Source organism: Rhinolophus ferrumequinum, chromosome 5 (genome assembly GCF_004115265.2).
Source record: "Rhinolophus ferrumequinum isolate MPI-CBG mRhiFer1 chromosome 5, mRhiFer1_v1.p, whole genome shotgun sequence".
In the NCBI taxonomy this organism is placed as follows: Eukaryota; Metazoa; Chordata; class Mammalia; order Chiroptera; family Rhinolophidae; genus Rhinolophus; species Rhinolophus ferrumequinum.
The window spans coordinates 14,266,526-14,281,477 of record NC_046288.1 but is presented as its reverse complement, the minus strand read 5'-3'; the positions used below and the strand labels follow the sequence as shown (position 1 = coordinate 14,281,477).

General features: G+C 39.2%; 1 protein-coding gene across 5 annotated transcripts in view; it reads left to right on the top strand.

Annotated features, from left to right (window-relative positions):
- Positions 1–1,445: 1,445 nt before the first annotated feature.
- The window catches only part of N4BP2 (NEDD4 binding protein 2), a 72,331-nt gene continuing 58,824 nt past the window's right edge, over positions 1,446–14,952 (top strand). For 2 of the 5 annotated variants that reach the window (XM_033106338.1, XM_033106339.1), the window contains exon 1: positions 2,193–2,535. The gene's annotated coding sequence lies outside the window, so the exon portion shown is untranslated. Of the gene's footprint in view, positions 1,676–2,192; positions 2,536–14,952 lie in introns of those variants that run through there. The other 3 variants (XM_033106335.1, XM_033106334.1, XM_033106337.1) reach the window with 3 other exon arrangements.

The following is a 14,952-nucleotide window of genomic DNA, read 5'->3' as shown; positions in this document are numbered from 1 at the left end:
GAAATATATTTTCCAATGTTAACAACTTTATTTCTTATTGTTCAGACTTAAGATGGGATGAATCAGTAACAATGTTCAAAGGAAAATCAAGAATTTATATGCCAGTTTTTATGGCCATGGTGAACATAATTCAGGTAAACAAAATTAATATTAATTTGCTAGATTTGTTTGAAGTTTATAATTAGTAGGGTTTGTTAAAATAAAAAACAGAGGTCAACCTTGAAAGTTCCCTGAGCAGACAGAACCAATTTAGTCATACAGATAAAGCTTAATTTAGTTTGTTTTGCAAGACTAACTTGACCTTGGTCATTTCTTGCTTATGCCTCTGGAAATCCTAAACAAATAACTGTTTTCCAAGGTTGATGTGAGGTAACCACTGAAAATTCTAATATTGTAAACAATCACTGTGCAGAATAAACGGTGGCTTGTTTTCTCACTGTACAAGCTGCTTTCTAACAATATATCCCTTCGCCTCATTCTAAGTTTCAGCTTGAGTGCTCCTGGTTTGCAAAATGTATTTTTGGTGTGTGTGCCATAACTTTTTACTAATTACTACTTCAAGATTCATTGGTTTTACTTTGGCTATTTCTGAAACTTGGACAGGTTCTTTCATTTGTAAAGTGGCAGATAGTCTCTTTTAATGGCTGTTCAAAGGTAGAGTTAATACTAGGTCCTCAGCAATAGTATTTATATCTTGAGATTCTGGGTACTTCGTTAAGTTTTTTGCTGTTTTAAAATTAGTAAAATCACTAATAAAGGTGTTTGCATTGTAATTTCTTAACACTAGAACTCAGGATCTTTAAAAATACACACACACACAAATCATACAAAAGGAAAAAACCCCTTTTCCTTTGAATTTTTCTCTGTGTGGTCGGTTTCATCAGAAAATTTACGATCCCGAGGTATCTGCTTAAATTTTTTCTGGTTTCTAAAAACAAAACAAAACAAAACACCACTAGAATGTTTTCATGAAGTGTGAGTAGATGTTTCAATTAGACCTAAACGATAAAAATGCATTTGCAATTTTCCTAAATTTCCACTCAATTTAAAGCAATTACTAATAAAATTGACAGCTAGTTTCTCTGAGATGCAAAGGAATACTTTGTCAGGAAGCTATTTCATTTTTATATGAAAAACACTGAAGGTGGAATAAAAATTGCAGAGGGAGGGGACCAGAGGAAAAAACGGAGAAGCCAACCCACCACCTCCGTAACACCAGAAAGCAAGGGTGAAAAATTCGTGTACCTATAAATACTGAATATTTCACTTCAGAACACAGAAGAAACAAACCAAGGAAAGCAGAGTTGAGGTAAATAAAATGTAGATAAAATGGAGCAGGCTTGGGGGACTGGCCAATAAAACAGTGATCACAAAAACGAAGAAAACATCCTTGCTTTCACTTGGCATCTGAAAACTGCAACTCTCAGTGGGGCAAAGGTCAGTGACCACGCTTCAACATGCGCACGTTTTCATGCTTCCGCCACTTTACACTGGCAGCGCGGCTTGGAACCTGACGTTCTCCGACCGTGCCGCAGCCACAGTGGGTCCCATTGTCTCACGGCTTGGAGGCAGCCGCGCAGTGTCTGCCGCCCGAGCGCGCAGAGGGGCCGAGGGCCGCGTTCCCGGGCAGCTCTGCGCGCCGCCGAGGCTCTGCACGCCCGGAGTCAGCAGCCCAGTTAGGTAACGCTGAGGCCGTGTGGTCTCTCCCAACTTGGAGCCGGGACCCGCGCGCTGGCCCTCCCGCCTCGGCTCCCATTTCCTCCCCTGCCTTGACCAGCGAGTACGACCTTGTGTTTATTTTGCTTTTTGGGCTTGGGAGAGAGTAAGGAGGGCTAGAAGCAGCTGTGGTTTTACTGCGCCGCTTATTGAGGCAGACATTTCGGGCCCCGTTTCGCCTTGTTCACCAGCGCAAAACGGCTCCCGCCTTCCCCAGGAACCCGACACATTGAAAAGGGCTTGCTCCTCCACGTTATACTCCCCCACAAGGGAAGGGAGAAACTAGTCAGGCTTTCGGGCGAGCTTTAGTGGGCAGGAGGGAATGGGATCAGTGCGGCAGAACCCGACAGACCCGACTCAGTCTCCTGAAGGAGCTGGAGAGGAGAGGGCGCCCGCGGGCCCAGGTCGCCGGGTCCGGCCCCGCGGGGCGGGTCGATGAGCCAAGGCGGAGTCCCGGGACGAACTAGAGGTCGCGGCGGGGAGGCCGAGGGCGGCGATCCACCTGGGCGACGTGGCAGCCATTCCCTACTCCCCGAGACCCCTCCCCATTCGGCCGCCCACCCGCCCTCTCGCGGCTGGCTGCTGCAAGGCTGCTCTTCCCGGGCCAGACAGAGAGTGGCAGTGTCTTCCCACTCGGCTCTCATCGCGCGACCCCCCCCCCCCCCCCCGCCGCTCGCGCGATCACGGCTCTCGCCAGCCCAGCGCCGCTCGGGAGAGCGCAGTGGCGGCGGCGGGAAAAGGTTGCGGACCCACTGCGCAACGTTGCGCACTCGACGACGCGGCCCCGGCCTCGACGCCCTCTGCCCGCTCCAGGAGCAGGTAAAGGCGGGTGGGAGGCAGGGCGGCGGGTCCGCAGTGAGGGTCCGGGAGGGAAGAGATCCCAGGGCGCGGAGCAGAAACCCAGAGCCGAGGCAGCGGCGGGCGGCGCTGCCAGAGATATCCAAAGCCCCCAACGTGGGGGACCGGCACCGTCCACCGCCAGCTCGGCCCGCCGGCCCGGCGACTCGAACCTAAGGGAAGTGAGGCGTCGGCGAGAGGCGGGCCCTGGCGCACAGCCGGAATCCAGGCAAAGGCGGGGGCCCCGGCCGTTTCCTCGGCCTCCCAGTCCCTGGCGGGCTTCCAGGCTCCAGACACACCCCTCTCTCCCCCCCACCCCTCCCCCGGGCTTTGTCCCAGTCGGTTCCCACAAGGGTTTGACCTCGCGTCCTTCTGAGCACCTTTGGCATTTCTCAGGCAGAGCCTTCTTGGAACTTCGGGCCAACCTCCAGAGCACGTAGTCCTAGCAAAGCCGTTTATTTACTCACTTCTTCAAATCCAAACACAGCCTTTCACACCACACGTTCCGATTTTGGATATCGCAGGGCGACATTCCCCGTCCTGGTGTGTGCCTCTTTGACTCTGGTGCCCACCTTCCTCCCCTAGCGCAACTTAGATCCTCACCGGGACCCTCCTTGAACCCTACTGTCATCCAAATCCTCTCAGATGTCCGTTGGGAAATCCGTTTTCCATAGTGAGTCATGTGACCAGGGACAGTTTATTCTTTATGCTCTTTTGGTTAAAACAGTTTTTCCCCCCACGTAAAGAGCTAGAGTAATAAAAACAGAAGTGTAGATGCCAGATCACGCTCAAGTATTGTCTTTAAAGAATCTTCCTCTCTGCAACAGTCTTTAGAACTATTATAGGATCTGATATTTATGGCACTGACAGGTTTGTACACATTCTCGACTTGCAGTGGTTGTAATGTCTCCATAGCACAGTTGTGACTGAAAGGCAGGATTGGCTGGTTTTTCTACTCGACATCTTTAAGCCAATCAAGAAGCGCTTCTTGCCTGGAGACTGCTTAAAACTCAGAATAGGTGGGGATTGGTTGAGCTCAGAGAAGAAAATACTGGAGATCAACCTGACCTCTCACAAAACTGATTTGCAGCTGCCTCTCTTCTCCCACTTCTTAAAAATATTATCTTTTCATTCCAGCAGTCAGCCTTTTCGTCCCGTTTTTATTCATTGTTTTTCTCTCAAACCCCAAACTCTCTTTTGTAATTCGTTTTAACTCTCGTCCTTCAGTTTCAATAAAGAATCCTTACACACTTGAAATGTAAACGTCATGTGTTTTGTGTTTTTATAATCAGCATGGTTGAATTTTCTTACCTTGTCTATTTTTAAAAATCATAAATTAAATCAATTTTTAGTTGTTATGGCAGAACCTTTATTATTTAAGTGGTTGTGCTATGATGGGGGCTGCAGTGGTGGAGAAGGTGTAATGCATGGGAAAGTAATGGCTGCTTTTCTACAAGGAGGCTACAGTTTAGTTCATGAAAAAAGGCTAACGTATAAAACAAACCAGTACAAATCAGCATGTAGTATTTATGAATGTCAATTTGTGTACCTGTTGACTTTAGTTTTGAGGGGAAGAGTAAACAGGATGGGTGTACTGGACTTCATAGAAAAAGTGGTTTAAGTTATGGTATTGGAATGTTTTTTGTTTATTAGACATAATATCTTGTACATAACGGGGGCTAAATATTTTCAGTGTAGGTGCATTCTTTTAAGAACTATCTGAGGATTTTCCTTGTTTTAAAATCTGTTTCCTTCTTCATGATTATTTATGATTCTGCATATCTTTTGATAAGCAAAGCAGTAACCACTTAATCGTCAATATGAATTTTAAAAAATAGCTACCACCTTTCCTCTCCTTCCCTTCAGCTTTTTATCAGCAAACACACTTTGTAAGTCTGGGGAAGAATTTCAATTTGTAAGGTCAAGCATCAAATCTTAACAGGTTATTGTTAAATGCCTTTAGAAGTAGTTTATATGAGGAATTAAAAAAGAGATTGAACTTTTTTTTTGGTTGTCAAATGATCTTTAATTGAAATATTTGCCTTTGTAGTTCTTAACTAGGTTGGCATTCCACTGTACCACTGTTGATGTCATCTGTGATGTCATGAGGGTGATGGCCATCAACATTGCAGCCCACAGACTAGGCAGTCCCCAAGATGTCTTTAATGGTTCCAGAGAGTTCTCTATATCTAAAGATCAGTGCTGCATCTATTGGGCAATGTTGACAATCTCATCAAAAGTGTTATTTCTTTCCACTGTGCTTAATGTGTCCTTTGAGGACTCTGATGAGAGCAGAGGTAAAAGGTACTACCTCAATCTGGACCTGTCTGTTCTGAACGATCAGTTTCACTGTAACCCTCAGACCCTTCCAATCACTGGTTGCTTTGTTGATGACATCAGGTTTGTACACATTCCTGGAGAGAGACCCAGGGGCCCTATCTTGGGGGCCAGGGCAGATGTGGCACCAACTTCCCCACCGTGCATCTCAGATACACGACTTTTATCTCATTGGGGTTGAATTTCGGGGAATGGTGGAAGCAGCTGGTATCAACGAACCCAGATTTCTGGATGGCTAAAAAAAATTGCACGTTTGCCTCCTCCAAGCCTAAAAAAAGTGAACTTTAAAAAAAAAAAAAAATATATATATATATATATAATATATATATATACATAATATATATTATATATATATATATATATATATATATATATATATATATTTTAAATTTGCCATGCCAGGCAATGAGTAAGCCAGACTGCCATTATCATCCTATCACCCCCATCCTCATAGTAATAAAAATGGCTGCCATTTATATATCTGTACAGTAGTCTCCCCTTATCTGAAATTTCACTTTCCCAGGTTTCAGTTACCTGTGGTCAGCCATGGTCCAAAAATATTAAAAGGAAAGTTCCAGAAATAGTAAGTTTTAAATTGTGTGCCATTATGAGTACCTCACTTTATTTCATCATGTAGGCATTCTGTCATCTCATCACAAGAAGGGCGAGTACAATATAAGATATTTTGAGAGACCACATTTACACAACTTTTATTGTAGTATATTATAATTGTTCTATATTATTATTGTTGTTTATCTCTTACTGTGCCTAATTGATAAACTTGATCATCATAGGAATGTATGTATAGGAAAAAACAGCATATATAAGGTTTGATACTGTTTGCAGTTTCAGGCATCCACTGGGGGTCTCAGAATGTATCTTCTGTGGCTCAGGGAGGACTACTATATTGGTTTGTTACCTGAGTAATTCAACTTGCTTGTATAAACATTACAAGGAGTAATTCAACTTGCTTATATAAAACCATATACAGATTTTAACGTTACTCTGAATTTTGGTTTATTGAATTTATTTTTAAGTTCCTTCTTACCACTGTACTGAAGTTTTTAAAATATGGTTAGATGGAAGGTTGGCACGCTGTTGGAAGAATCTTAGCATTGTCCTCCAGAGATTATTTTACTAGTACATCTAGATTGACGTTAATCAGTTTGTGCTACCCAGAATCGCATAACTTCCGAAATTAAAAGCGTTTCATTAACTTCCATGAGGGAATAAACTGGCTAAGCCAGCTAGATGTTTATGACTATTAATCAGTGGAATTACTGGATCAAAGAACCCACATGTCGCGCTTGCCTCAGCACTGGCTCTGGGTGTACCATTTCACTAAACCATAATAAACTGATGGTGGGCACTCTTGCTCTAAATGTGCATTGTCTGTTCATATCCTTTAATCATCTGTTGGGTCTAACTTTTTCTTAAACCTTTGAGCAAGACCCAAGCATATCGTTATGGTTTTTTCCTAGAAAGTATTTTTCTCTAGTTTATGGTTTTACTTTTTGGTTACTTTTAATTGTCGGAAGTTTAAAATGTTCATAAGTGAATCTATCATTCGTTTTCTTTGTCGTTGCTTCATACTTCCAAATTAAGAAATTTCACTGTTCTACAGATGTGATAATCAGTTTTTAAAACAATATTAAAAAAATTAACTGTAATCAGAATTTATTTTAGCATAAAGTATGATACCACCTTAACTTTTACAAGTTACTGTTAAGTCATTTTAACAATATTAAAAAATTCTCTTCTTGTTTTAGAAAACCTATCTTATTACATGTGAATTTTGAGATATAGTTAAGACTATTTCTTGACTCTTGGCTTATTATAATAGTTCTTCAATCTTTTATTGGTATTTTTGTAGTTGTACCACTTAATTTTATTTAATGTTACTATGTTACTTTCATAATATGCTCTGGTATTTAGTAGGGTGAATTTCCCCTATGTGTCTTTTTCTTTTTTTAACATTTTTATACATCTTCTCATTAAATTTAAGATTTAGCTTGGGATACTGACATGAATAATATTTATTTTTTCTGTTCTGAAGCAGGGCATCTGGTTTTTAAAATTCCTTTCTGCCCTTGAATTTATTGTTTCTTCTGTCTAGTGTGTCTTCACTGTTTTCCCTGTCTTCCTTTCCCTAAACTCTCTGCTAACCTACTTCAAGATTTAGGTGGTATTTGTTAGTCGTCCTTCCTTTTCCCAGAAGAGATAATCACTTACTCTTTGTATTACCTCTGAATCTTTGATGTATTTTCATTATGCACTTACTGCTATTGTGGGAAAAGGGAAAAATCCCCCCTTTGCTCCTCTGGTTCTTTGGGCTGGTTGAATAATCAAATCGACATGAGACAAATTGACAAGAGAAAATAAAATTTAATTTCATGTGCATGAGAACCCCATATACATGAGCGAGTCAGAGACCCCACATACATGAGAGGTTCAGTGACAGAAAGGAAAAATGAGGTATATATGACATTCTGAGCTAAGGATGAAGTAAGGCTCCTGGAGCTTCAGAAGGTCATTGCAGGATGACAAGAAGAACAAACGTGCTTTAAGTAGTAGTTTGCCCTGCCATATAGGTAGGTCAGAAGAGGTTATTTCTGATAATCTTTTATCATGGGCAAGTTCCCTAATTCAAATTCTTCTAGGTAGTGAAGGGGGCGGGAGCAGAAGTTTCTCTTGAGCTTGCAGGGTCTCAGCTGCTTTTATTTTTGTATAAAATTTATTCGGGTGACATTGGTTAGTAAAATTACATAGGTTTCAAGTGCACATTTCAATAATACAGCATCTATAATACATACATCATCTATATACCTTTAGCTCAAAATAATGCACATACCACAGAAGCATATCTTGGGGTGACTTGTTCTGGACCCCTGCACTATACCGGGGGTGCCAAAAATGTATACACATGACTTATATTATCTTTTGTTATTGGTATATATTGAGTATTACAATTTTAATAACATTTTTTTCCTTTCTTAAAAAGTGTATACATTTTTTTGGCACCCCTCATATTGAGCTACCTCCTCCCTCTAGTAACCAAGCTTCACTGAATCTTACATTTGTCCCAACACTGTGTGTATGTGGTATTAAATAAATATTGGCATGAACAAAGGAGATATTTTACTTTTAAAAATATTTCTGTCTGTATGCTCTAGTCTCTAGAGTATGTTAATTCTCTAGTCTCTAACCCCAAACTCTTTCCTGGTAACTGGACTCAGCATCTGTATTCACGACATGTCCATTTGTATGCACACATACCTCAAACTCAGCATATCTGAAACTGTAGTCATTATCAACCTTTCCTTGCCCATTCTTAAATTAAAAATATAAAAAACTTTTCTGTCTTTCTAAGGGAAGATTAAACGAGATACTGTATGTATGATAAGCATTCGGTGAATAGTAGACATTGCTAATAATAACTTGGCAGAAACATGGGCTATTCCTTGTCTTTTCACATTCTGATGGATCACTGAGCCCTGTTTGATTCTTTCTCCTTAATATGTCTTGAATCTCTGCCTTTTCTTTATCCCCAGTGCGACCGTCCTACTCCATGGTTAACATCTCTCACCTAGATTGCTACAGTAGTCACAGGAGTGGTTACCCTGCTTCCAGTCTTTTTGTCCGATCGATTTTTCCCACTGTAGCCAGAGTAATGTCTTAACACATTAGCCTATAACTCCCCTGCTAAAAACGTTTTTTGTGGATTTTCATTGCCTTTAGGAAAAGTCTGCACTTAACTTGGCTTTCAGGATTTGGCTTCTATTTACCTCTTCATCCTTGAGTCACTTTCTCCCTTTGCTCTTAATGCACTAATCGTATTCAGTTACTTGCATTTCTCCCTTGAGGTGCCAAGTTATTTAAATCTAGGCCTCAATACAGGAGCTTCCATCTGTCTGGAATGCCTTCCGGAGTTCCCTTCTTTCCTCCCTTTGCTTTTGTTAACTCATACTTCTCATTCAGCTCTCAGCTGAGCTTACATCTCTGTGGGGAAGCCTTCTTTGAGGTATTCCCCCTTGAGGAGTACCTCAAGGGGGGGTTACATGCTCCTAGTTGTTTCCCTACAACTCTGTATTCTCTTATCACATTGTAATTTCTTGTTTATTTGTCTTCTCACCATGTACTTGTTAAGGTGAAATGAAAGAAAGAGGTAAATTGGCTATCTTAAAAAATGATGTGATTTGCACAGTTATATTAAAAAGGGAATTAAATAGTAATTTTGGGATTTACCTAGTAGAGAAAGGAAAGGGGCATTATATCTAATAGATGAAAGTTTTCTAAATAGGGAAGCTGAACTTTTACAGCTTCATTGAAATACATCTTTTGACGTATAATTTCCACTTCTTCAGTTTCTCTGTTTATTAGTTAGGACTTGTTGGATTGCAAGTAACAGATACAGTTTGAGATATCCTATGGAGGGAAAAGTTGCTGGTTCAATAACCATATACGTAACAAATTGTATGTGTAACTATGGCCAAGGTGGAAACTTGCCCATAGTTACATCCTTCCTATACTTACAGTTTATGCATACTGGTGTCATTTCTTTTACTGTGGATATGCTTCTTTACATAGTGGGACCTGGTTCTTGGCAGCACAGGCTTATCTACTTAGAGCCTCATGTCAGAGGCTCTAGATAGAGTTGCTCACATATCCATCCCTTGATAAATTCCTGCAGCTGAGGGGGATGAGGTACTATGCTTAGTTCACATGCCTAGGTCACGTGATGTGCTCATTTATATGGCCAGGGTTCTGTTAGCAGAAAACAGACCACTAATTGGGTGGGAAGGAGAAGGAGTTCTGAGTAGACACAGAGAATATCCATTATAATTCTTAACTACTCTTCTGATTATAAAATTAGTTTCAGGTACTTTATTTATGCCCTGTATTGTGGATCTGAGTATTCCAGGTACTGAAATACTTTTTATTTTCTTTTAATTATTTTTATTTTTTTTATTAGTTTCAGATGTACAAAACAACATAATGATTAGGCATGTACACACCTCACAAAATGTTAACCCCACCAAGTCTACTACCCATCTGACACCGTACACAGCTATTACAATACCAACTATATTCCCTGTGCTGTACTTTACATCCCATGACCATATATATATATATAATAGTTGACATTCAGTATTAATAGTTGCCATTCAGAACCTTCATACTGTTTTCCATAGTGGCTGCACCAATTTTCAATCCCACCAACAGTACATAAGAGTTCCCTTTTCTCCATATCTTTGCAAACACTTGTTTATTGATGATAGCCATTCTGACAGGATTGAGATGGTATCTCATTGTGGTTTTTATTTGCATTTCTCTGATGATCAGTAATGTTGAGCATCTTTTCATATGTCTGTTGGCTATCTGTATGTCCTCTTTGGAGAAATTCTATTTATGTCGTCTGCCCATTTTTCAATTGGATTGTTTGTTTTTTTGATGTTGAGTCATACGAGTTTTTTATAATTTTTGGATATTAACCCCTTATCAGATGTGTCATTGGCAAATATCTTCTCCCATTCAGTAGGATGTCCTTTTGTTTTGTTGATGGTTTCCTTTGCTGTGAAAAAACTTTTTAGTTTGATGAAATGCCATATTTGTTTCTTTTGTTTCCCTTGCCCAAGGAGATATATCAGTAAAAATATTACTAAGGTTAATGTCTGAGAGTTTACTTTCTATATTTTCTCTTAGGAGTTTTATGGTTTTTGGTCTTACATTTGAGTCTTTAATCCATTTTGAGTTTATTCTTGTATATGGCATAAGAAGGTGGTTCAGTTTCATTTTATTTTTTGCATACATTTGTCCAGTTTTCCCAGCACCATTTATTAAATAGACTGTCTTTACCCCAGTATAAATTCTTGCTTCCTTTATCACAGATTAAATGAGCATACAGACATGGATTTATTTCTGGGCTCTCTGTTCTGTTCCATTGATCTATGTGTCTGCTTTATGCCAATACCATGTTGTTTTGATTACTATAGCCTAGTAGTATAATTTGATTATCAGGTGGTGTGACACCTACAGCTTTGTTATTTCTCAGAATTGCTGTGGCTATTGAGGGTCTTTTATGATTCCATATACATTTTAGGATTATTTGTTCTAGTTCTGTAAAAATGCCATTGGTACTTTGACAGGGATTGTGTTGAATCTATAGATTGCTTGGGGTAGGAGGGACATTTTAACTGTATTTATTCTTTTTATCCATGAGCATGGTATGCTTCCATTTATTTGTATCTTTAATTTCTCTCTTCAGTGTCCTATAATTTTCTGAGTACAGGTCTTTTACTTTTTGGTTAAATTTATTCCTAAGTATTCTATTTCTTTTTGATGCAATTGTAAATGGGATTGTTTTCTTAATTTATCTTTTTGATAGTTTGTTATTAGTATATAAACATGCAACTGATTATTGGATATTAATTTTGTATTCTGCTATGTTACTAAATTCTTTTATCAGTTCGAATAGTTTTTTGGTGGAATCTTTGGGGTTCTCTGTATGTAGTATCATGTCATCTGCAAATCATGACAATTTTACTTCCTCCTTTCCAATTTGGGTGCCCTTAATTTCTTCTCTGATTGCTGTGGTTAGAACTTCCAGTACTATGTTGAGTAAAAGTGCTAAAAATAGGCATCCTTGTCTTGTTCCTGATCATAAAGGGAATACTTTCAGCTTTTCCCCATTGAGTATGATACTGTATTTCTCCGAAAATAAGACAGGGCTTTTATTAATTTTGACTCTAAAAGATGCATTAGGGCTTATTTTCAGGCGATGTCTTTTTTTCCATGTACAACAACCTACATGAATAATCGTGTACGACATTCTACATTTATTCACGTACAAAATCTACATTTATTCAAACACAGTCATGTCATCTTCTTCTGGAACATCGTCGTAACTCTCCATACCCTGAATTCCGGCTTGAATTTCTTGCGACTCCATTTCCTGTAGAACGATTGGCCCCAATCTCTCATGTCCAGCAATAGAGCTCTCCTTAAATGAGCACTTCTTGTCCATGTAGCCTGCTCATAGTGCATTGGCAGCACAGCTGTCAGTGATTTTATCCCATGAATTCTTCACCCAAGTCACAACCTCTTGCAGGCTAGGCTTCACAAAGTTTCCATGCTGATTTCTTTCCATCCTATTTTCAATGTAGTCATTGATTTCCGTGCGCAAATGTTTATTGCAATGTCAAGAGTCTGGAGATAGGCAGTCATTCCTGCGGGAATCATTATTTGATCTATTCTCTCTGCAAGGAAGTTCTTCATGCCTGTAGCGCGGTGAGTGCTGGCTGAATCCCAGACTAGCAGACCTCTTTGGCCACCTTGCAAAACAAGTGGCAGCATTAAATTGACCCACTTCCTTATAACTGCATGTTTCACCAGGCTTTTTCAGTTTCAAGAACACAAATGCCCAAAGCATGTTCAACCTTATCTTTCTTGCCCTTAGCGATGATTAAAGGTGGGGCTTTCTATCGAGACTAATTGCCAAAATATAGGTAACACGTGCACTTTCGTAACTAGTGGAGGAATGTAGTAGGTTGACGAGATACCCCTCTGATCAATTGTTGTTTGATTTCCATAAACATTGCAGTTTCATCCATAGCAATCATTGGAGAGTTGGTTTTTAGAAAAGTCGATACCATCAACAAAGAACTTGAATGCAAGTGCACGTTTAATAACTTCAGTATCTTCCAGCTTGAACAGTGTTGTCGATCTTAGAGACAGTTCATATCACTGTCGGAAGCCATCCAGCCAGTGTTGAGATACTTTGAATTCTTCTGGGGATATTTCTAACTGTGATGCCATTGCAAGGGCAAATGCTTGAATATCAGCCCTGCACACAACCAGAGCCTTTGCTCTCCTGTCAGAAATCCATTCACAGATGATGTCTTCCAGCTCAGGAAATAATGGTTGCCGACCTGACCCACACTTGCGCTTCTTAGCATTTCCCTTGTCCACCTGTTGACTGAAGTTATCGTACTCTGCTCACCATTTTCGGACCATTCGAAGATCCAACTTCTTCTCTTTGCAGAAAGCCATAAGATTCTTGCCTTGGGAGTCCTTCACGATTCTTTTCTTGTATTTGATGGAATAGCTTTTTCTTTTTGCACTCATCTTGTCTGGGGGTCAAAATATTATTTCCTTTAAATCTACCATTAAATCAAGCATTAATTGAAGACTTATGAGACAGGAATGGCAACAAAAATGACAGTTAAGAATGATGGTTCACACAAAAGCGATGGAAAATTGCAGGCACCAAAATTCAGAAAACATTTCTTTATTTTACACGAGTGCATTAAGTATGTCTGTTACAACACACGATGTATTGAATTATGAATATTCATGTTAGATGCAACCACGTCCATTCGGTGTCAAGTGCGCACGTTATTCATGTGTTGTGTCTGTACTCTGATTGGTCATTCGGCAATAAGTCTCAAGTTCATCTGTTTACATAGGCATTTACCTCTCGTCCAAAGGCACCAGCTTGGGTATTTACAAATATTTAATTATAATTTATATTATCATTTAAGTATTAATGTCAATAATAGTGTTTATTTATATTTAATTATATATTATTTTATAATTCAACACGTCTGTCGTGTGTTGCAATGGACATACTAAATGCGTCCGTCTGGCTCACAGTCTTAACTGGGGCTTATATTTGGGATAGGGCTTATATTACGAGCATCCTGTAAAATCATGCTAGGGCTTATTTTCCAGTTAGATCTTATTTTCAGGGAAATATGGTATTAGCTGTGGGTTTGTGATTTATGGCCTTTATTATGTTGAGATATGTTCCCTTTATTCCCACTTTGCTGAGAGTTTTTATCATAAATAGATGCTCAATTTTGTCAAATGCTTTTTCTGCATCTATTGACATCATCATATGATTTTTATCCTTCATTTTCTTTATGTGATGTATGTAGTATAATCAATCATGTTAATTGATTTGCAGATATTGAACCAACCTTGCATCCCAGGAATAAATCCCACTTGATTATGGTGTATGATCTGTTTAATGTACTGCTGAATTCGGTTTGCTAATATTTTGTTAAGCATTTTTGCATCTATGTTCCTCAGGGATATCGGCCTATAATTTTCTTTGTTATAATGTCTTTGTCTGGTTTTGGTAATGGTGGCTTCATACAAGGAGGTTGGAAGCCTTCCTTTCTCTTGAATTTTTTGGAATAGTTTGAGAAGGATAGGTATTACTTCTTTGAATGTTTGCTAATATTGACCTGTGAAGCCATCTGGGCCAAGACTTTTTTTTGTTTGTTTTCAGGACTTTGTTTGTTGGGAGTTTTGCTTACTGATTCGATTTTGTTAGTAGGTATCAGTCTGTTCAGGTTTTCAATTTTTTTCTTGACTCAGTCTTGTAAGATTGCATAATTCTTGGAATGTATCTATTTCTCCCAGATTGTCCAGTTTGTGTAGTATTTTCTTATAATCCTTTGTATTTCTGTTGTGTCAGTTGTCACTTCTCTTTCATTTCTGATTTTATTTATTTGGGTTCTCTTTTGTTTTCCTTGATGAATCTGGTTAAAGGTTTATCAACTTTGTTAATCTTTACAAAGAACCAGCTCTTGGTTTCATTCATCTTTTGTATATTTTTAGACTATTTCATTTATTTCCACTCTGATCTTTATTAATACCTTCTTTGTACTCACTTTGGGCTTTGTTTGCTGTTCTTGTTCTAGTTCCTTCAGGTGTAGGATTACATTGCTTATTTGAGATTTTTCTTGTTTCTTGAAGTAGGTCTGTATTGTTATGAATTTCCTGATTAGGACTGCTTTCGTTGTGTCCTGTAGATTTTTGGTTGTTTTGTTTTTATTTTCATTTGTCTCAAGGTACTATTTGATTTCTTCCTTGATTGTATTGTTAATCCATTCATTGTTTTAGTAGCATGTTATTTAGACTCCATGTGTTTGTGTGTTTTTCAGTGTTTTTCTTGTAATTGATTTCTGGTTTTATACCATTGTGGTCGGAGAAGACGCTTGGTGTGATTACAATCTTAAATTTATTGAGACTTGTTTTGTGGCCTAACGTGGTATA